The 21,599-nt window shown below is 44.3% G+C and overlaps 1 protein-coding gene across 4 annotated transcripts in view; it reads right to left on the reverse strand.

Annotated features, from left to right (window-relative positions):
• Positions 1–21,599, reverse strand: part of DAB1 (DAB adaptor protein 1) — a 1,151,191-nt gene that overhangs the window by 323,263 nt on the left and 806,329 nt on the right. For all 4 annotated transcript variants that reach the window (XM_027568673.2, XM_027568671.1, XM_027568672.2 and 1 more), the window contains exon 5: positions 20,973–21,078. The gene's annotated coding sequence lies outside the window, so the exon portion shown is untranslated. The remainder of the gene's footprint in view (positions 1–20,972; positions 21,079–21,599) is intronic.

The raw sequence follows: 21,599 nt of genomic DNA on the forward strand, positions 1-21,599 counted from the left end.
TCAAAGCCAAAGAGATGAAAGAACAAAAAACATGAATGTTGGGGGATCGATTGTCCAAAATTCAGGTCTCATTACCTTTAGGATGTTTAAAAACAATCTTCAGTGATGTATTTTTTTAATTGGAGCCTCTAAGGACCCCAGCAGGTCACATTTGGGGGAAGGAATGGAATCACTGCAAACCACACATTATGGAGTCTCTTGGGTCTAAAAATACACGTATCTTGGCCTTACCAGGTTGTCTGCTACCAGCGACATTCTCAAAGCCGCCACCTCATCAGCAGCACCGGGCCCAGACGCCTAGCTTCTGAGAAGTGGCTGCTGGGTTTGTGCGTGTTTCTGGGCCAGATCGCTTGCACTGGAAGCAAAGAGAAATGTCTACCTCTGAAGACAAGGAGGGAGGCTGAGGGCAGTCTGGGTCCAAAACCTAGGCCAGGGCTGGGATGGCATGGGAGTTTTCATCCAGCTTGTCAGATGTGATCAAATGGCAAATGGCAACCTGGAGCACTGTGCCAAAAGAAATTTTGAGGCTGCACATAGGCTGGTGAAAAAGCAAGCCACAAGAGAGCAGTGATGTCCACTGCCGAGGCAGGCCGTGGTCTTCTAGAGGCCAGCCAGACACTTGGCATCCCGGGGCTAGAAGGCTCCTACACATTGGCACTATATTCCCCAGTAATGAGAACTTTCATATAACTTAATGAACTCTATGCCATATCATTTTATTAATTTTTTAATTTTTTTATTTTTTAAAGATTTTATCTATTTAGAGAGAGAGCATGAGCAGGGGAGGGGCAGATGGGAGAGAAAGAGAGAATCTCCAGCAGACTCCATGCTGAGCAAGAAGTCTGATGCGGGGCTCAATCCCACAACCCCGAGTTCACGACCTGAGTCAAAACCAAGAGTCGGACACTTAACAGATTGTGCCACCCAGGCGAGTCCCCTGTATCATTTTCTTCACCAGGCTTATTTCAAATGTTTTAAAAATGCATAGAGTAAGGCTTTTGTGAAGTTTAGATGATTTGCCTAAGGTCACAAAACTAAGAGCTAGCGGTGCCAGGATTCAGCACTGGGTCTTCTGATGACCAGGTCTCTCTGCATTCCACCAGCTTCTACACCTGAAGACCGAGATAGCATTCTTGTTTCCCTCCCTGACTTAAAACTACTAGGGAGAAAACTTGGATGTCGGGCACCCACTTGAAGTAACAACTGCCCAGGTGGGGTAGGAGAGATGAAATGATCTATCTAAATATTACTTTGCAAATTATAAATTGCTAGATACATTTTGGCTATTCCTAACAAAATTACTAGTATTGGTATTAATTAATGGTGAGTGCTCACAGGCTGACATCAAACAAGGGTCTTGGGAAAAATTATTAATGTTGACAACACTTAAAGAAACAAATTCCAAATTCTATCTTCCTGCAAGAAACAATTTCTGATATCCCAGTACCCTACCTTTCTGTAATTCTGTAATTCATATGCTGTATCCATTCCACAACCCGCACCCAGCCTAGAACAACACCCCACAAAGCAGCCAGGGTCCAGTGTAAAGAGAACTAAACTAGTCAAGAGATTTGGCTTCTCAGGCCAATTAATCCCAAAGTCACAAAACTAATGAGTGCCTGAGAGAAGTGGATCTCAAGCAGCCTGCCTTCCAGACTTGTCTTCCCCTCTTCCTGTTAGCCCATCAGGAGCCCCTGAGAACACACACACTGTGTCCCACAACACAAGCTTTCTAGTTCTTGGTTACAAAGTCAGTGATACAGATGCTTTCATGGGCCACTACTTGTATTTTATATTGGCACCAGTTCTGAAACACAGTCAATTTCCAGGGATGCCTTTCTGCTTTTTGCATTTTAAAACAGTAACTCTAATTGTGCAGGCTTGTTTACCTGCCCCTTTGAAACCTTTCTCTGGTGTCATCAGCAGTTCAATTCTTCATCATGGTTAGCTTTACAAGGTGTATGCATCATGTTCATTAATTCCTGGATGGTCTACAATTTATCTCTTCCAAAAATAAAAAAAGTAATAATACGTACCCAAACACATACACACACTTCTATACTCAGAGGACACTGTTAACAGAGAAAGAAGGTGCCTGAGTGCTCAGCATTAAATCTTCCAAATAGTGAAAAATCTACTATTAAATAATCTGGAAGAGGTCAATCAATAAAAATAACTAATTGATGGTATTATATTAGATTAAACTATAACATAGGATATTCATTAACCCATCAAGAAATATCACTTGAGTTAAACCACATCTCTCAAATGAGCATTTCTGGTGTTAATTCAAAGGGCAATAGCAGTCACCCAGGGGATGTTTTTAATGTTTTATGCTTTCATTGCAGTGGTGTTTATAGAGGGGTGAGCAGGGCAATAAGGATCATATTTAGGAAGGCAACTCAGTGACAGCTAAGACACTGAACTACAATCAAGCCATCCTCCTTCTCTTAAGCAACCTGGACAGCTCCACTCTGGCTAATCGGCTTGGCTGAGAAAGAATTGACAAGCTTATGGAAATTTACTGCAGTAGTAAACAAGGTGCTTTCCTTTTCTCTTAAAAATAAAAATAAAATAAAATAAAATAAAACGAAACGAAATGAAATAAAATAAAACTCCCAGCTCTTGATGTTTTATATTGCATTTGGCTCTAAAGTGCTCTCGGATGTTGCTGCCATTTCATCACGAGGGTGTGTGTGTGTGTGTGTGTGTGTGTGTGTGTGTGTGTGTGTGTGTGTGTGTGTGTGTGTGTGTGTGGATGTTGCTGCCATTTCATCACGAGGGTGTGTGTGTGTGTGTGTGTGTGTGTGTGTGTGTGGATGTTGCTGCCATTTCATCACGAGGGTGTGTGTGTGTGTGTGTGTGTGTGTGTGTACACCCAGAGTTCTGGAAGCAGTCTGGCACAAGCAGAGCACACAGATTCTAAAGTCAGAAAAATCAGAATCCTTGCTGCACCACTTCCTAAGCTGGATGATCCTGGACAACTTGCTGACTCTTACCGCGCTCAGCTTCCTCACCCATCAAAGGGAGAGGGTAATAATGACCTCGAAGTTTAATGAGACAATGTCCACAAAACATCTACCCTTGAATCTGTCACAGAGCAGACGGTTAACACAATTTAGGCTTCTTTCATTTTTCCCCCATTTAGCAAAGGAGAAAACTATCAATATGATGTGCTTCCTGAGGGCAAGGGCTACACCTCACTGCTCACCATGTCCCTAGGGCATAGGGCAGCGCTCAACATAAACGAGGCACTTGGAAAGACTTGCTCACATCTGCCTGGCTGGCCTTGACCTTCACACTATTTTTCAGTGTGTTAGAAATACATGCAGTTCCCCAACAGGCTGTGCAGAGTGACCCTTGTGTAGCTAGGCACCCGCTAAGCATATGCTGTTCCCTCTATCAAGAATATCCCTCCCTTGGGGCGACTGTGTGGCTCAGTTGGTTAAGCGTCTGCCTTCAGCTTGGGTCATCATCCCAGGGTCCCAGGATGGAGCTCCTACATCTGGCTCTCTGCTCAGCGGGGAGTCCGCTTCTTCCTCTGCCTCTGCAGCTCCCCCTGCTTGTGCTGTCAAATGAATAAAATCTTATTAAAAAAAAAAAAAAAAGAATACCCTCCCTCTCCTCTTCCTAGGGAACCCAGTCTCACCTCTGTGGCCATCTAAAGAGCCTATCTTTCTGTAAACACCCATCTTTCCATCCCAGACTCTCACTCTTGCTCTTCTTTTCCTTCTCATCCCCTAGGAATCTCAATCCCTCCCTCATCTATGCTGCTGCCACCTCTTGATCCAGCATTGAATTTAACACTATAAATTATTATGTATGAGACAGGTGAGCTCCTACAAGGCAGAGGCTGTGTTGTATTTTATTTGACCCTCCCTATTCATACGCGCTGGCACAGAAACTGCTAACAATAAGAACTGTAACAGTGTAACAGTGAGAACAGCTAACATATATTTGGTGTGTACTTAACTATATGCCAGACACTAGGGCAATTGCTTTAGTGGACTTTGCTTTATCTTCCCTCAAACCCATTATTTAAAAAGTCTTATTATTTCTATTTAACAAAGGAAAATTATTGGCAGAGAGAGCTAAATAACAGGTCCAAGATTCCTAAGTCTCTCCCCTGTAGGGAGATACTATGGCATTATGGTCAAGGGTATGACATGGTGAAATACATTTCACAACTTACTAGCTGTGTGACTAGGGCCTGGCTCACTAACACACTTTCTAATACCCTCTCTATAACCCACAGCCTCTCAACTATAAAGTGAAATTCCTGGGGTGCCTGGGTGGCTCAGCTGGTTAAGCAGCTAACCCTGGATTTTGGCTCAGGTCATGATCTCAGGGTCATGAGATCAAACCCTGCACTGGGCTCTGTGCTCAGTAGGGAGTCTCCTGGAGATTCTTTCTCTCCATCTGCCTCTGCCCCTCCCCCTACTCATGCTCTCTCCCTCTCCCCCTCTCTTTTTCTCTCAAATAAATAAATCTTAAAAAAATTAAAGTGAAATTCCAGAATCCCACTTCCCTTTCAGCTAGGTTTGGTCATATATCCCAGCTGGAGGTAAAGAAGATGTAGATGAACATTTCCCTTCCCCCCAAAGGCAAAACCTCACAAGGTGACAGCTTTTATCCCTTCCACAATTGCTCATCTCCTTTGGCTCACCTCCTTCCCTCCTGATCTGGAATACAGATGAGAAAACTGGAGCTGCAGCAGCTACTTTCCATTCATGAGGAACAAACACTACATGTTAAAGACAATGAAGCAAAAAGACAGAGGACCTTGGGTTCTTGATGATTTTCTTGAGCAGATTTACTAGCATCAGCTTACTCTCATGGTGGGCTTCTTTTTATATAATTAAAAGAAACATCTTGCTTGTTCAAGCCAGATGCCATTGAGTTTTTGGTGTTTCACAACCAAGCCCATGGATACAGAGACTTCACCTCATGGTGCCTCAGTCCCTCAGCTGACGAATAGAGGAAATCATATTATCTATGTCTTCTATAGTGTCATAAGAATTAAATGATACTGCATTTAAAGAGCTTAGCTCAGAGTCTTGCAGAGAGTAAGAGCTTATTGGATACATATTATTATTATCATCCAACTACAACTATGACTACTACTAGCCAGGGAGAGACTCAGTACTCAGGAATTCCAATGCTCAGCTCCTCTTCGTTTATACAGTCAGTCTTCCAAGAACTTCTCTCTTTTACACAGATAAATGTGTCAGGTAAATCAGCCATTCCTCTCTGCGGGTTCTGAAGAGTGCTTCTAGATTTCCTTATGTCTAATGTTCAAACAATCCCTGAGATGGACATAGGGCAGGGATTTTAACACACCGAACAGATTAAAACCTACAGACTCAAGCTACAAAGGGATGGCTCAGGGTCACAGTGCTTATTCTAAATTTTATGGAAGTTAGAAAAATATCCAGACTCCTTACTCTGTTCTAGGAGGCCATGTTTGATCGGACCTCTGCCTGCCTCCTACCAGGCACGCTGTCCTTTTTTCTGTTCCTCAAATATCTCCTGTTCTTGCTGGTGCATCTGCCTGTGACTCCCTGCCTTGCTCTTGGCACGGCTATCTCCTTCATCTCTACTAGACCTCAGAGATGTCCTCTCTGAGGACCCTAATTAAGGGCCCGCTGCCTAGATCAGGGGCTCTTCTCACTCACCCTGTTGATCTCCCTCATATCTGTAATGTAACATATCTTATATGTTCATCTGTTTGTTTATTGACCAATAGACTCCCTGTCTAGAAGGTAAGCCTCTTTAGGTCAGGCACCTTGTCTCTCTGGTTTGCCCCTATAGTCCTAAACCTAGAGGGAGGGACAGAGGGAAGAACTTAAACCCAAGCAAAAGTCTGCGCTTCACAGCTGGACAGACCTGGGCTCAAATCCCAGCTTTGCCATGTAACAGTGGGAGGCAAAGCAAATCACTAAATGGCTCGATCTGAGAGTCACTCAGATTCTCAGCACCTTCACCCCTACCAGGAGAAGGACGGTACTTACCTGACAGGGTGGTTGTCAATGTCACCTGTGATCACAAGGGTAAAGGATATAGCCCTGGAACTGACACATACATGTCCCATAAGCCTTTGGTTCTTTCCCTTTCTTATTCCTCCGCTCTCCTGTATCACCCGCAGGGGCACAGGACATGGCCCCCCGCTTACACAGACAAGAAGAAAGGAGAATGACACAGAGAGAGGTCAGCCAGTTCTGCCCTCGCCAAGCTGCCCCAGCTCCCTACAGACTATGGTCCGGTGACTTATCTGGAGATTGCACACAGTATTAGTACCTACTGCCTAGTGTGGCTGTGGGGATTAGATAAATTACTATGTAGTAACTGCTTAGAACAGTTGTGGCCCATAGCAAACTCTCAAATAATATTTGTTTTGATTATAATTTGTGTCTATGTGGACCAATGTAAACAAATTTGGTATTTTCAATTATCACTGAATGTCTCCTCCAAAACAAACGGGAATCCAACAGTCAGCATTGATGCCCGGACACCGTATCCTGGCGCTGCGCACCGTATGAGGAACAATGGGACAGAGATGAGGCTGGAGGACGTTGGGAAGAGGGACGTGGCCGGAACAAGTCTCTACAGAGAAAGGGAAATGGAAACAGGTCCCCAGGCCTTGGACTCCGGGTCCCTAGCAGTAAGGAAAACAAGGCCCAAGCGGATGATGTCCCCATGGGTCTGAGTGGGGTAGGGGAGCCTGGCCAAGGCCCCCGTGGTGAGTATGGAGGCAAGTCTCAGCTGCATGGTCCTGTACGAGGAAGAGCCTGGAATGCGGCTCAGAGGACACCTGTGTGGAGTGGCCTCCGAGCTCGGGAGTAAGGAAGCACAGACGTGAAGCCAGCCTGCCCTGTGGCTCACTCAGCATGCCCCCACAGGAGGGGCTCAGCCACTGGGCCTCTGTTCTCATCCGCAAGGTCAAGTCAGAACTTGTCCCTCACAGGTTGCTAGAAGGGCCCCTAAATACGTAATGCCTTTTACACCGTGAGCCCTAAATAATGGCAGATACCAAATAATAAAAATAATGGCATATACTGCGTGCTAGGGTTTCTTGTAAGTACAAGTATGAATTGATTTCATCCACACAATGAACATGGGCAGAAATGCTATTAATACTAAGAATGAGGATGATAATATAATAAGAAACATAAACAGCACTTCCCACAGGCCAGGCATTGTTCGAAGCTTTCTATACATTAATTCTTACCATGGCCGCGTGAAGCAAACGCTAGGATGGTCCCCACTATACTGACGAGGAAGGTGAGGCAGGGATGGGTGAACCTGCCTGAGGCCACCTGGCCAGGCCAAGTGGAGCTGGACTTCTCACCCAGCTTAGCTACGGCACCTCGCAAAGGATAAAACCTCGTGAGAATGCTCAAGAAAGGGAAGGGAGACTGTTGTCCCTCCTCTTCATAAATAAGGAAACGGACGGTGTGTTTCTGGTAACGAACAGCCTTGTGATCTGTGGCCCAAGACCACGTCCGTGTCTCCACAGTCTTTTCAACGATCAAACATGTTACTCAGTAGAAACCTTTTCTGACAATTCTTCTAAGCTGGGCTGACATCTGTAAATGTATAAACTTAAGAATTTAGGGCTTCCTGGCTTTCTTCTGGAGACAAGCGGGGATAGCCACGTGGGGCATGGATGATTTAGAAAAAAAAGAAAAGCATACCGCTCAAAATCAACTTTATGTGCTCTGATAATTAAAAAGAACAAAATACATTTGACCCAAAATGGGATGTAGTTTGAACAAAGCTGGGTCTTCAATCATTTGGAAATGCTAACACGCCGACTGCCTGATTAAACACAATTTGTATTGTCAATAAAAAATGCAAATGACTATTTTACTGGCAAATACAGCATTAGACTTTGCTTGATATGAGGATTAAATTGCATTTCAAGAACAATTCAGGAGGTCAACTTATAAATGAACATCCCCTTCCTTTGTCCTTAGGTTCTGGAGGCCAGGGTACAAAACACAATAACAAAAATAATTGCCTGCCACTGGGTGCCATTTCATTTAAAATAAAATCCAGGCCAGTTTTGTGTAGTGGAGAATGATATTTAAGCCCCCAAATGGGTACAGTAATTTAGTGCATAATTCCTTGAAATTTACATGGCACACTCCCACTCATCTGAATCAACTGATAAAACTCTCTTTTATTTGTATTAAAGGAAATGGGGATTAAAAGGTCGAGAATCCACACAGTGTAGATACTGAGAGCACGGGCACCATTTTAAAACCTTTTAGTCAATCTGGCCCAGAGCTAAATCAAGGATACAGGAATTATGTTTGACTGCAAATACTCCCCGGTTACAGATAGGAATAAGACATGCATTTTGAATTCCACAGAAAAATATGGAATCCCAGATGTTGCTTTGGAGCATCTTTATTTCTGAAATTACAAATAATCATTGTTGGCATCTGCGAGTGGAAAAACTAAAAAAGCAAAGAAATACCTCATCACTGCATTATGATGTGATAAAACCTCAGGATGGCAGGCAGCCGGCAAGCATTAACACAGTTGTGCATTGACATTCAGAGATGCACATGTCATTTTGGTTAAACATCATTGCCCAATTTTCAAAATTTCCCCTTGTTATTTTTTCCTCCACATTTTCCACATCAACTTCAAGTAAGACAAGTTGATACAACCTCTAATACCTTGTTATAGCTATTGTCGTTTGCTTTCTGAAGGCTGGAATGTATTTTTTGAGCTGTTGGTAAACATGACTAATCCAAGAAGAAATTAAAGAGGTACTCATGATTGTATGGGATGGGTAAACAGAGAACCAAACACATGGATCTGGTTTCACTGAAACTGCCCATTTAGGCAAACTGTGGGTTCCCAGAATGTTGAAAGAAAAATTGCCCTGGAAATAGGTAGAATGCTGCTCAAATATGCTAATGATCTAAGGATATTCTGAACAACTTCCCTGGAACTCACAACACTAGGGACTAGTTTTAATTACCACATGTCAGGCATTGTTCTACATGCTTACATATTAACCCAGTTAATCCATACACCGGTCTTAATAAGTAGGTTCACCTTTTCCATCTTACAAATGAGGCATGGGGGGGTTAAGTAATTTGCCCGTGATTACACAGTTAACAAGGGTTGGAAGGGGTCTGGCTTCTGAGTCTGGGCTCTTAATCAAGTCTCTAGATGTTACCTCTTTATGTACCCTTGGTTTATTAAGAGAATTTCCCTAAGCAACTTGTATTTGTTATTTACACATGCAGTAAGTACATGGGTAAACAGCTATCACCCTCCCATTTTACAGCTAAGAAAACAGACTCAGAAGATAAATGAGGTCCCCCTCTTAAGGTCCCACTTCCCAGACCATGGTAGGGTGGGACTGGAGCCCTTGAAGGCCTGTCTCCTTCTGGAACACACTGCCTCTCCCCCAGGGTACCAGTCCCTCCGAGTCCATGCTCCTCACTCCAAAGGACAAAGATTCTGCAACTGTTCAGTGTCCTATGTCTCAAGTGCCTGGTACATAAGCACAAACTCAAAAAGCACTTGAACGACTCTATCTAGCATCGAAACTTCTCACCAGCTGCACGGCTAACACTGTTAGAAACCACAATCATCTTTCTCGTTCATTATTGCAATGGCTCCCAACTGCGTTCTCTGTTTCTGTTCAGATTCCCCTATAACTTCTTTTCAAAACCACATCAGATTCCATTATGATATTATAAAGCTCTCTATGAACTTCCTGCCCGACTCCCTTAATTTCTCTGACCTCCTTGGCTACCATTCTCTCGCTCCCTTGCCCTATTCCAGGCACACTGGCTGCTTTGCCATTCTTCAAATACACATGGCACGCCCCTGCCCTTTGCACCTGCTGCTCCCTCTGTCTCAGATATCATAAGAGCAGGCACCCACAACCTCCTTGGTGTATTTGCTCAAAGGCCACTTTCCGATTTCCCAACTTAAAATGACAAACCCTACCCCCATGCTCCAATCTATCTCCCCTACTTTTTCCTCCATAAAACTTTCTAGTATACCATGTAACCTGCACGTTAATTTTGTTTATAGTGCAAATCTCCCAACTACACTGCGAACCTCACCACTGCAGGGACTTTTGATCTACTGATAGATCTTCAGTACCTAGAACAGCACCGGTGGCATGAGCAGGCGCTAGTGAGTATGAGAGGGAATGAGGGAATGACTGAGAGAGTGGAGAAAGAAGTGCCTCCTCGCACTGCTCAGGCTTCCATGAGTATCCTCAACAGACCAGGAGCACCCATATTCCCCAAGGAACTTCCAGGACTTTAAGGTCTTTCTGTTCATGTATTTTTTTCTCCTCTCTATCCCCCTACTTGCTTTCCTTATGTCCCAATTCAGAAAAATAGAGTTTTACCTAAAAAACCTAAATCCTGTAATATAATCAGGAACACGAAGACCCCTTGCTTATTGTAGAAGGTGGCTGTGGGTATATACAAAACAAGAGGTATGTGTCCTTCTTTACCATCTCAATACCATCCTTGCACTACGTTCTCAATATGTATCGGGTAGCCTGAGCCCAAGCCTCTGGATACAAGACTCAGTTATTTTTTCTTAATTTCTTTTAAAAAATTAGGGGCACCTGGGTGGCTCAGTCAGTTAAGTGTCTGGCTCTTGATTTCGGCTCAGGTCATGATCTCAGGGTCATGAGATTGGGCCCCGAGTTGGGCTACGTGCTCAGCACAGGGCCTGCTTGAGAGTCTCTGTCTCTCTCTCTTTCTCTCCTTGTTCTCCACCCCACTCACATGCACACACTTGAGCTCTCTCTCTTTCTCAAATAAATCAATCTCCAAAAAAAATAAAATTTCTTTTCAAAAGTTAGAAATAAATTGACATCTAATATAACCTATGAGGCAAACGGACCCGGTTGAACACATATATGGTATCTATCTGTGCTTAAGCCTTATATAGGAAGCTGGAATTCCATTTAAGCCTGTAAATCTTCACATAATTGTCATTCGGTGAGTGATGGGATATTGTCCAAATGTGGTCTCTGAGGTCCATAGTCCAGTGTACTAGTCATGGCCCTGCCTCTGACAGGTGCAGGGGCCTTGGACAAATCATCTTGGCTTTATAATCTCAACTATAAAGTCACTAAGAATGCCCACATAGATGAACTAAAAGAAACAAATGAGATATATGCTTACAAGTAGTTAATAAACTCTAAATATTTAGAAGCTATATTATCTTGGTGATATTACTTACTACCATTTTTTTTTTTTGAGAGCGAGAGAGAGCATGCAAGCAGTGGGGGGGGGGAGTAGAGGGGGAGGGACGGAGACTCTTAAGCGGGCTCCACGCCTAGTGTGGAGTGCGATGTGGAGCTCTATCTCAGGACCTTGTCATCATGACCTGAGCCGAAGTCAAGAGTTTGACGCTGAACTAACTGTGCTACCCAGGTGCCCCACTTACTACTTTTTTAGGCCTGTTTCCCCATTTGTCAGATAGGGATAATAGTATACTGCTGAGTGAAGACAGAGAAGCCTGACACACTGACCCTCCCCATGACGTGTCCATCTCAAAACATAATGTTTCTGCCCACATTCCTCCTGACTTAGGAAAACACAGGACTTCTTTATGACTTCATTCTTTAATAAACCATTTTCAAAGCCTTTAACAAAGTACTCTGTTACATTCTTATTACTAAATTGCCATTTCTAAGGGTACACTTAAGAAAGTAAAGTCGGAGTAAGAAGTGATACAGACCAATGATTTCAGGCTGACACATTAATTGAGCTGGTATAGTTAAGGTATTAATAGTCTCCTTTCTAAAAAGTCACCTTTTAATCAAACTCCACCAGTATTTGCTGAGTATACAGTAGGTGCACACTGCTGTATTAGATGTTATGTGAGTTTTCAAAAAACTATGTTTAGAAATATGTGTTGAATTTAAAAATTAAGACATGATCCCTTATCACAGCCCTTACAATCTAGTTATGACAAAATGACACTGAGTGCCAAAAAGTCAAGTGTCAACAAAAGGTGTTAATATTTAAACAAGGGATATGTTATTCTGGAGTAGCACATAATTAATTTTCAAGTGAACACCAGGGAGGCAGTGCTCCAGAGCTGTGTGGGGAGAACAGAGACTGAGCAGGGTCTAGGATGCTTGAGATTCATTCCATGGATTTGTGCTGTGACGGAAATTTCGATGCCTGTCACTCAGGCATGTTTGGAAGATGCCAGAGAGCAGACACAAAATCCTTGCATCCTTCAAGTTCCGCCAAGCGGAAAGGAATTTGCCTAGTAGGCGTTACCACAAACTTACCCCAATTTGATTCATTTGAAAATGGGAAGAAGAGGTAAGACACCACTTCATGTGCCTGAGCCCTTCTCCAGAAAGAAGAAACCACAGACAAAAACATGTATCATAAAACTCTGGAAAGCCTGACACCGAACTAAGGCAAATTAAGGCTGGTACACAAGCTCATTCTTCTTGATTACATTTAAAAGCATGTGCCTGTTGTCAATTTGCATGTGTTCTGTGTTGGAAAATAAGCACGCTGGATCTAATGAGGAGCCAACAGTGAAAACCCATCCTGCCGCCGTGGCTCAGGGAAAACCTCCGTGCGCCTGCCTGTCACAGCCTGTGAAGTCTGCCTATCAGATACACTGTACTTGACTGGGCAGTGGTCTGTATTGATTCCTGTGGCCACCGTGGAAAAGCAGCCACTGTAACCGTTTTCTAGACTACATGGAGACACAATCTACGTTTACTTCAGTCCCTGCAGAGGCTGCAGTATGCAAGCTATCTCTGGCCAGGCTCAGTATGCCGCAATAGTTAACCCTTACCGAGCATCCCTGTGACGAGGGCACCCGCTGCACCGTGCATTGCTCACAACCACCCTCGGTGCATGCACAGAGGTAGCAGGAGCAGAGGCAGGAGATGTGGAAGGCTTCCCAGCAAGGCACCGGCACCTGAACTCTGCTCTAGGAGGTCCCTCCAGGTTGAGCCCTGTCCTGAGCACCCACTCACTGGACTTCTTTCATCTCCTCAGCGGTTCTGCATGTTGAACATGAAGATCTCAGGAAACGGGGGCTGGGAGAAGCTGCGGGCACCTAGCCCTCCCTCCGCCCAGGTGCTGTTCTAGGGGCTTCACACTGTAAGGCTCAGCAGCTCCAGGAGGTGGCTACTGCTCTTCACCCACATTCGAGCAATGAGGAAATGGGGCTCCTGGAAATCAGTAACTTGCCCAAGGGTACGCAGCTGGTCAGCTATATGTCTGATGCATTCCCTGCCTGCCCTTCCAACTCAGTTCCTCCCTGTGCTCAGATCAACGGAGCCAGCCTGGTTCACGCACTCAGGCACAGCTTGGAGGATGCTGGGAGATCATCTGCCAGCGAACCTTGGTTTTAGTGCTAGGAAGACAAGCCACAGGGCTTATTTCTCTGCACTGTGCATATTTCAACTGTCCACTCCACACCCACAGATACCTGTACCAAAAAACCTATTAGCTTGGCATGGATATCAGAAACCAATTAAAATAAACAAAGTGAAACTCCTGGTAACCCTTCAGGTTCTGACCCCTCTGAATGTGAATTTTTATTCAAATGCCAAGCGAGGGCAATATATATGTAAGACAAGGGGCCTCTAAACATAAAGAGAGAGAAAAACAGATAATTTTCTTAATTTTCTCTTTTTTGGGGGGAAGGGAAGCTGTTTAGACCCTCAACTAGGTTAATTTCTTTTAGAACAAGAAAGCATCTCATCTGCTGTATCTAATGATTAGCATTTCCCAAACCTTAGACTATAAAACTCCTGAGAAAGATTATCACCAAGAATAAAGAAGAAATGTTCACCCATCCAATGGGTCAAGCAGGTTTAAGGGAAACACTGTGTATAAGAAACCCCTTTCAATGACACAGAAGACCCACTATGTTGTGAAGGTCCTGAGTAACTCTTAGGTAATGACATCTGTGGGAACACTGTTAATGCTACTTAGTGTTGAGAATATCCCCTGGGGACTTTGTACTGGGCATCATTTTAGTGTTTTCCTTGACTTGCCCATTTTATCCTGACAACAGCCCTATGAGGTGGGTACAATTGTTATGCCCATTCACAGTTGTGGAAACTGAGGCAGGCTTAAGAGTTGACTTGCTCATATATAGTTTGTTCCAACCATTTGGAACCATCTAGAAGTTCCCAGAGTAAACCCTGCTTTTCTCACCTCTTTGCCTTTGTGGTAGGCTATTTCCTCTGCTTGGAACTCACTTTCAACCCTCTTCCCTGGCTGTTCCCTACATATATTTTGAGACTCTGCTTCTTCCCAAGGTTTTCTATGACCAAGGCAGTCATGATGATCTAAGGTGGATCAGAAGCTCCTTCTCTGTGCCCTCACTGCAATTACCATGCAGACACCTTCTGTGTCTGCCTCTGCACTGAGTGTTCCTTATGGTAGGGCTGTGTTTTGTTATCTCCTTGTCTCCAATGCCAGGCATGGCACTCGGCAAACAGCAGGTGCCCAATAAATGTTACCTAAAGAATAAGTTCCCTAAGACAGTGAGTATATTTTTGCAGGAAAATAAAGTTCAAGGATGACATTAATAAAAACAGCTCTGATCGACTGAGATCCTTCAGAGATGTCAACCACTATGTCAAGCCATGACACAGGGCATATCCTTTTACCCTCTCCAGAAGCTTTTCACACATCTGGAAACATTATCCCCATTTTACAATGAGGCAAATTGAGCCTAAAGAGGAGTAATTCTTACAACCGATGCACAAGAACACCACAAGGCAAGATCAACAGAACCACCATGCAAACCCAAGACCATCCAATTCCAAAGTTCCCGCTCTTCACACACGCTGTTCCATGCAGCTTTTGTGTAATTTGCATATCTGATTCTTTTTGTAACCAGGGCACTGAGATCTCTTCTAGAATGTCACTCTCCTAAGAACATGGCCTCTGCCCAGCCTCTTCTCTGTTAAAGGAAATGAGCTAAGATAGCCTTCAGCTATGCCATCGTGGTGATGGTTGGAAAAATTAATCCTGTGCCGTTTTGCATTTGCTGCTTGTGAATCAAACTGTGAAAGCTAATTTAAAAACTTTCACACTTGGTTTGAATGAGGACTGTCAGTGCTTTGGGAATGCTAAATTGTACACAATTAGCTCACACAGTGTGGGTTTAGGCATACCCAGCAGCCTCTCAAATGAGAAGGCTCCCATGGTCACCCCGCTGAACCAAGGGGAGAGTGAGAGAAGGTTCCAGTTAAAAGAACAGAAGTGTAATTGGTTCACGATAGGACAGTGCACAGATATATCTGTCCCAGTTTGCAATCCGTTAGGATGGAATTCCCTCCCAGGAACACCTGTGCTTCACCCAGATCAGACTCTGGGACACACACACCTGGGTTTAATTCCCAGCTGTGCCACCTATAGGCTACATGGCCTGGGGTGAATTAGGTAAGACATGGAAGCCTTTGTTCTGTCATCTGTGGAACAGGTATAACACTACAGTTATCATAAAGCTTTGCTAGGACTTTACGGTATGCATGAAACACCCCTTGCATGGAGCCTCACAGTGGTCATATTTGTTGTTATCATGTGTTAATAGGATGTGTACTCCTGAGGGCAGTGACACAGTCTTACCTACCTTGATATTCCTGGCCCATCTGTATTACCTTAGAGCCCCATGTTCTTCATGATGATTATTTTCATTATCACTAATATTAGTGATAATCTAGTTTGGACTCTGAATGGGTCACAGGTCTTGCCCAACACTTTGGCAGAAAATCATGAACGTAGCACTGCGCTAGACCTAGAGATTTGTGTTCCCAAGCTGGATCTACCTTTCCAACCGGCCAGGAGCATCTATGCAGACCAGCATGTAGCAAATAGCGCACCACTAGTAAATGTAGAGGAGTAAGCAAGGGCTAGCAGAGACCACGGAGGAGCTGCTGCCTCCTCTCCAGGCTCTGACTCTACCAGCAAGTCCGTAGTCAGCAGCAGTACCTTTCCTGAGCTATTCCTACATCTCAACAATAAGGCCTTATATCTAAGTGACATCCAGTATCTGGTCATCTGACTCAGAAATTCTATAATCTTTCACCTACCAAATGGAAAAAAAGAAAGATTTAATAGAAGAATTTTAGTAACAGCAGCTCAGTTGTAAGGCAAAAATAACTGTAATCACCAGAGCCTTCATAATGATGAAAATCTGATTAAAAGGGATGAGACGGTTATCATGCATCAGGCCCCTGCAATCACCGGGGGCGGGGGGGGGCAGGGAACGGCATGGGAAAAGATTCTGCATTGCTTATTTTTCCTGCCTGCATTGTACTCTGCTCCCAGCAGAGCAAGGGCCATTTTAATGCACAGCTGGTACAAAGGGGAAAAAGAGTAACATTTGCTGCACTACTGTTGTAGGTCAGGAACTGGCAGGTACATTAGAAACATGACTGGTGCAGACATTATCATCACTGTTTAAAGTAAATCTTTTTATTTTTTTATTCATGAGAGACAGAGGGAGAGAGAGAGGGGGAGAGAGAGAGAGAGAGAGAGAGAGAGAAGCAGAAGGAGAAGCAGGCTCCCAAGGAGCAGGGAGCCCGATGCGGGACTGGATCCCAGGACCCCAGGATCATGACCTGAGCCGAAGGCAGACGCTTAACCATCTGAGCCACTCAGGCGCCCTATCATCACTGTTTAAAAAACGAAAACCCTGAAGCTGGGAGAGGTCACTGGCCCAAGGTGACAGCTCAGCTCCAAAACGCAAGGGGTGCGTCTGGCTGGAGCTTAAGGCCACTGCGCACCCAGGCTGCACCCTCTGCCTCACAAAACGGTTCCACCGGACTGGGTAATGCTGAAATTAGGGCTTTGCCCCTGTCAGCTCCTGGATGGCCGCTCCTATCAATTTCAGAGAAGTGAGGGAGGAGGAGGGAGAGGACAGAGGTGGAATCTGGGTAGTATTTAACTCCAACCTGCTTTCACAGGGAGGAGAGCTCGAAAGCCTTCTATGCATTTTACTTGAAGAAGCAAAGTAACTTTACTGACAGATACTTTGAGGCAGAAACAATCAGTATTTGAAAACATTCATCCTTTCGACAAACAATTAATGGTTAAATATTCATTCATTCATCAAATATTGAAACGTCAATTCTCAGAAAGACCTTCCTGGCCACCTCACTCAAAAAGAAACCACCACACTTCTTAGGTCTCCCCTGCTTTTCTGCTCACACTTTATTTATTATAATACATGCACAGATGCACATTTATAAATGTATTTATAAATTTAATTTATTTGCTGTATTTATTGTCCTCTCAATGTCCCAGAAATGGAAGCTCTCCCCTGACAAGAATCTCTAACCTGCTTGGTCACGGCAGTTCCCCAGCACCTGGAACAGTGTGTAGGACAGGGAAGCCCTCTGAAATATGCGTTTTGTGGAGGAAGGACTTAAACGCTACAGTTACAGCAGAGGAAGTGGATAGGCCATTTTTCTGACCTATATGTCAAGTTCTCAAAATACAGTGAGTTTTGATTTTTTTTATTTTTTTAGTCTCGACATGCCTCTCTGTTTATGCCATCTACCACCTTCAATTGCTCATTCAATCCTTTAACAAATATTTATTGAGTGTCTATGCTGTGCCAGGCACTGTTTCAGAAGCTCACATTCAACTTTGAACAAAACAGAGGTCCATGCCACTTACATTCTGGTGGAGAAAACCCACAAGTAAAATAAACCTTCTGGAACGTCAGGTAGACGTAAGAGTGACGGCATCAAACAGGTTGAGGAGAGTGATGGGGCAGGCAGGAAGCTGGAGGATAGTTTAGGTAAAGGGAAAGATTTAGTTAAACCTCTGAGCAGGTCAGCCTGTCAACAAAGATGAGCCCCGCAAAGTAGGAGGGGACCTGGAGTCATCAGCACAAGGACCAAGGCCACTTCACCGTGTCAACACACCCATCAACACAGCCCAAACATTTCTCATCTTCAATCCTTGACTTCTTCACCTGGTACTATGGGAATAAGAACACCTGCCCCACCTGCCTTGCGACACAGGCCTAGTGGGTGTGCAAAAGGTACACCCTGTTATAAGACAAACGAGTTCTAGGGATGTAAGGTACCACATGGAAGCTACAGACAAGAACACTGTGCTTTATATTTGCAAGTTGCAAAGAGAGTTGATCTTAGAAGTACTCATCACAAGAAAAAAATTACAGCTGTGTGTGGTGGTAGAAGTTAACGGACCTGACTCTGGTGATCATTGCACAATGTATTCGTGGATCAAATCATGATGCTGTGCACCTAAAGCTATACAGTGTGGTAGGACAGTTACAGCTCAATTAAAACAAGATTCCCAGTGGCTTTTTATATGTCCGTGTTTTAGTACTTAGATTTACAAAATAAAAGGCCAGGTTCAAACTGATGCGTGAGAAATGTGTGTAATGTGTGTAATGATATACAAGAACATCTTAGGATAGCCATCCCGAAGTAACTGTTGTTGTAGTTTTCTAGACATTTGGACTGTTTTGTTTTTGTTTTTGTTTTTGTTTTTCTGTTTAAGTAAGCTCCATGTCCAACATGGAGCCCAACGCAGGTCTGGAACTCATGCCCCAGAATCAAGACCTGAGCTGAGATCAAGAGGCAGATGCTTAACTGACTGAGCTACCCAGGCGCCTCTGAAGTGGTTTTAAAGCAACAACAACAATCCCAGGGCCCTCACGTGTAAGATGAAGGGGTTGCATCGCTCGATTTCTCTGATTCCTTCCCGTTCTGATTTGCAAAGATTCTAGTGATATGAAACAGCCTTATAAACTCTAATTTGCTGTACAAATGAATGAGATAATGGTCGTCACCATGATTTTTATCATTATTTCAATGATCCACTTTGGCTCCGGAGTTCAGAGCCCCCAGCATCAGAGCGTTCTTCAGACTCATTTTATTTCAGTGATTTCAAAATCTCCCTGAAAATGTAAGCTGAATGGTAATTTCATTCCTAGAGATGTTTTGTTGTCTAAACCATAATTTAAGTGCCCATTCTTAATTCTGATAATTATCAGCACTAATGAAAGACAAAAATAGCATAGCTAACCAAAAAGGCCTACTCTAACTTGGTTTTAGGCTGTATTTTTTTTTTTTTTAAAGTATCAGATCTCCTTTCCCAATCCTACACTGGCTAAGTTTGTACAAAAAAGAACGAGGTCTAGGTAAGTAAGGGACGCGGGGCACAACAAGGGGGTTCCCACACCGCTGCCTGTGGATGGGCTTCAGGGCTCCATTGCTCCTCAGATGTGGTCGTAAAACTTGTTTGTTTCCATTGTAACCTCAAGGAAATGAACGAAACTTGAAAACTTCCCAGATTCCCTCCTGGACGGAGCCTCTGGACCTTTGATCCCATTACCTGTAGCCATCAAGGGCATTCAGGGGGAGCACAGGAATATAAATTCACCTCGAGTAACATCTCAACAAGAGCCTAAAGGAGACAATAAGACCTGTTCCACATTTACAGTGTTGCCCCTGTGCCGGCGAGTCGCTGAGAGACAGGTACAGACATTTCCCTGCCCCCCACGCCCAAGGAGCTCACTGTCTACTATAGGAAACAGACCACCAATAAATTACGAAGTCCGCCAACCTGCCCCAGGGCTAAAATAGCTCCAGTGGAGACAGAGGGACAGCTGAAGATGGGGGCCAGTTGGGTCCAGGTTTGAAGACTGAAGGAGACTCTACACATAGGAGGCAACCCCTGATCTATGGCTTCCGAGAAAAATAATGGGTGTAAAATAACTGAAGGGTAGCTGTGAAGCAGGAACTCATATTTATGTGTCAGGCCCAGGAGTGCATGTCCTATAGTTACCGCCTCACATAAGCTCTTAAGTACAGGGGACCTGGGTTTTCTCTCCCCATTGTACAGGTGAAGCAGCTGAGGCACAGGGCGGTGACATACATTTCCCCACGTCACTCCCCCTGCTAGAGCCAGGAATGAAAACCACCTGTCCCCAAGGAAACCAGCTCAAATGCCTTTCTCCCCCTATCCAAGTATGCCTTCTCCACGGCAACTTCTAAAATCTGATTTGTAGCCAATTCCCGCCTTCCTGCCTGACTCGAAGCAATGATGCAAAGCCTGAGCCATGTCACTTGGGTCTTTTCCCTCTGGAAAGGCCTCTTTTAGTTACCCGTGGTTTGGGGTCCTCCTCTCCAGTAACATTCCAAAGTTCTCCAGAGAAGCAGCCAGATCTGCCATCCCTAGCCTAGCCCCTTTGTTCTTCAATGACAGTGTCCCCCTGTCCCCAGAGGCAGAGGTCAGTCCAGCTGTCCGTAAGAAAGGCCATGAGAGCTGACATAAAATTCAGACCCATTTTCTTCCCCTACTGGGAACAGAAAACCTTCAGCCCCTCAAGTTCTGGGCAAGTGAGCCTGACCCTCCCTACCATTCGAAAGACCCTGCACCCTTCAAGCCTTCTTCATCTGCGACTTTCATCTGTGACCTTCATCGGAAACCACCTGTCTTTGTTCCATTTGTCTTTGTTTTCACCTCTCTTTCATGCTCTGAGACACCTTCCATCCCAAACCATCAGGCGTCAGTAGTGATCTCTCTCTGACCTTGTCTTTTTGTAAAATCAAACATTTTTTGTCTCATGTGTGTATGTCAGGGTTTTGGGTCAAACCCTGGGTCATTTTTTGTCTCATGTGTGTATGTCAGGGTTTTGTGGCCCAGGCTACAGCAGGACCCACGCAGACTGAGCGTCACACATTCTGCCTTTAATTTTCTGAATTCAGCTTCTTCTGCTAGACTTAGAGCCCTATTTCTAAATCATGGAAAGCAGCCATACCTTTGCTCTAAATGGGTAAGAGGAAAAAAAAAAAAAAGGAAGTTCCTTGAAGAGGGTCCTCGGGGTTTTGAAATATTTGAAAATAATCTCTTTTCCATTAATGCACAGAGTAACATATTTCCCCCGCTGCTAAATGACACCTTTCAGGACTGATGATTAACATATAGTCGTACCACTTAGGAGGCCCCTTCCAGGAAAATGGCAACATGCATTACACTTCAGCGTCTGCACGGGAGCTCCGCATCAGCAACTTGCACAGGATGGGGAGGATTTTCCCTCCTAAGGGGGAACAAAAATAAAGGTATGAACATAAAATGAATTACATGCCTCTGTACTTTGCGCGAGGGTCACCACAAAGACATACATTTTTATGGCTAAAATACTGACTGAAGCCTCTTTTCCTTTACAATCATGTCTGCGGAATCTCACCATTATGTAGCTATCTGAGACAGACACAGCTATTCATGGACAAGAAATGACAAGCCTAGAATCCTTCGCCTCTACAACAGTAGGCCATTGCAATTGGCCCAAATATTTATAAATGGACCTAGCTCCTGAAACGGCCACATCACCAAAAGCCCTGTTCTCTTTCTCTTAGCCCAGCCTGGCACATCATCCTGAATCGCTGCCCCGATTGGCTCTCCTGTATTGAGAACTTACCATGCACTGAGCCTTGCGATAAGCTAAACATCTATTGAGTCGTTTAACCATCATACTTAGGAGACAGACACTATTTTTACCCTTGTTCTTTTTATTTTAATGAGGACACCAAGGCACAGAGAGCCTTAGGACTGGCCTTA

Source organism: Zalophus californianus, chromosome 4, assembly GCF_009762305.2.
Source record: "Zalophus californianus isolate mZalCal1 chromosome 4, mZalCal1.pri.v2, whole genome shotgun sequence".
In the NCBI taxonomy this organism is placed as follows: Eukaryota; Metazoa; Chordata; class Mammalia; order Carnivora; family Otariidae; genus Zalophus; species Zalophus californianus.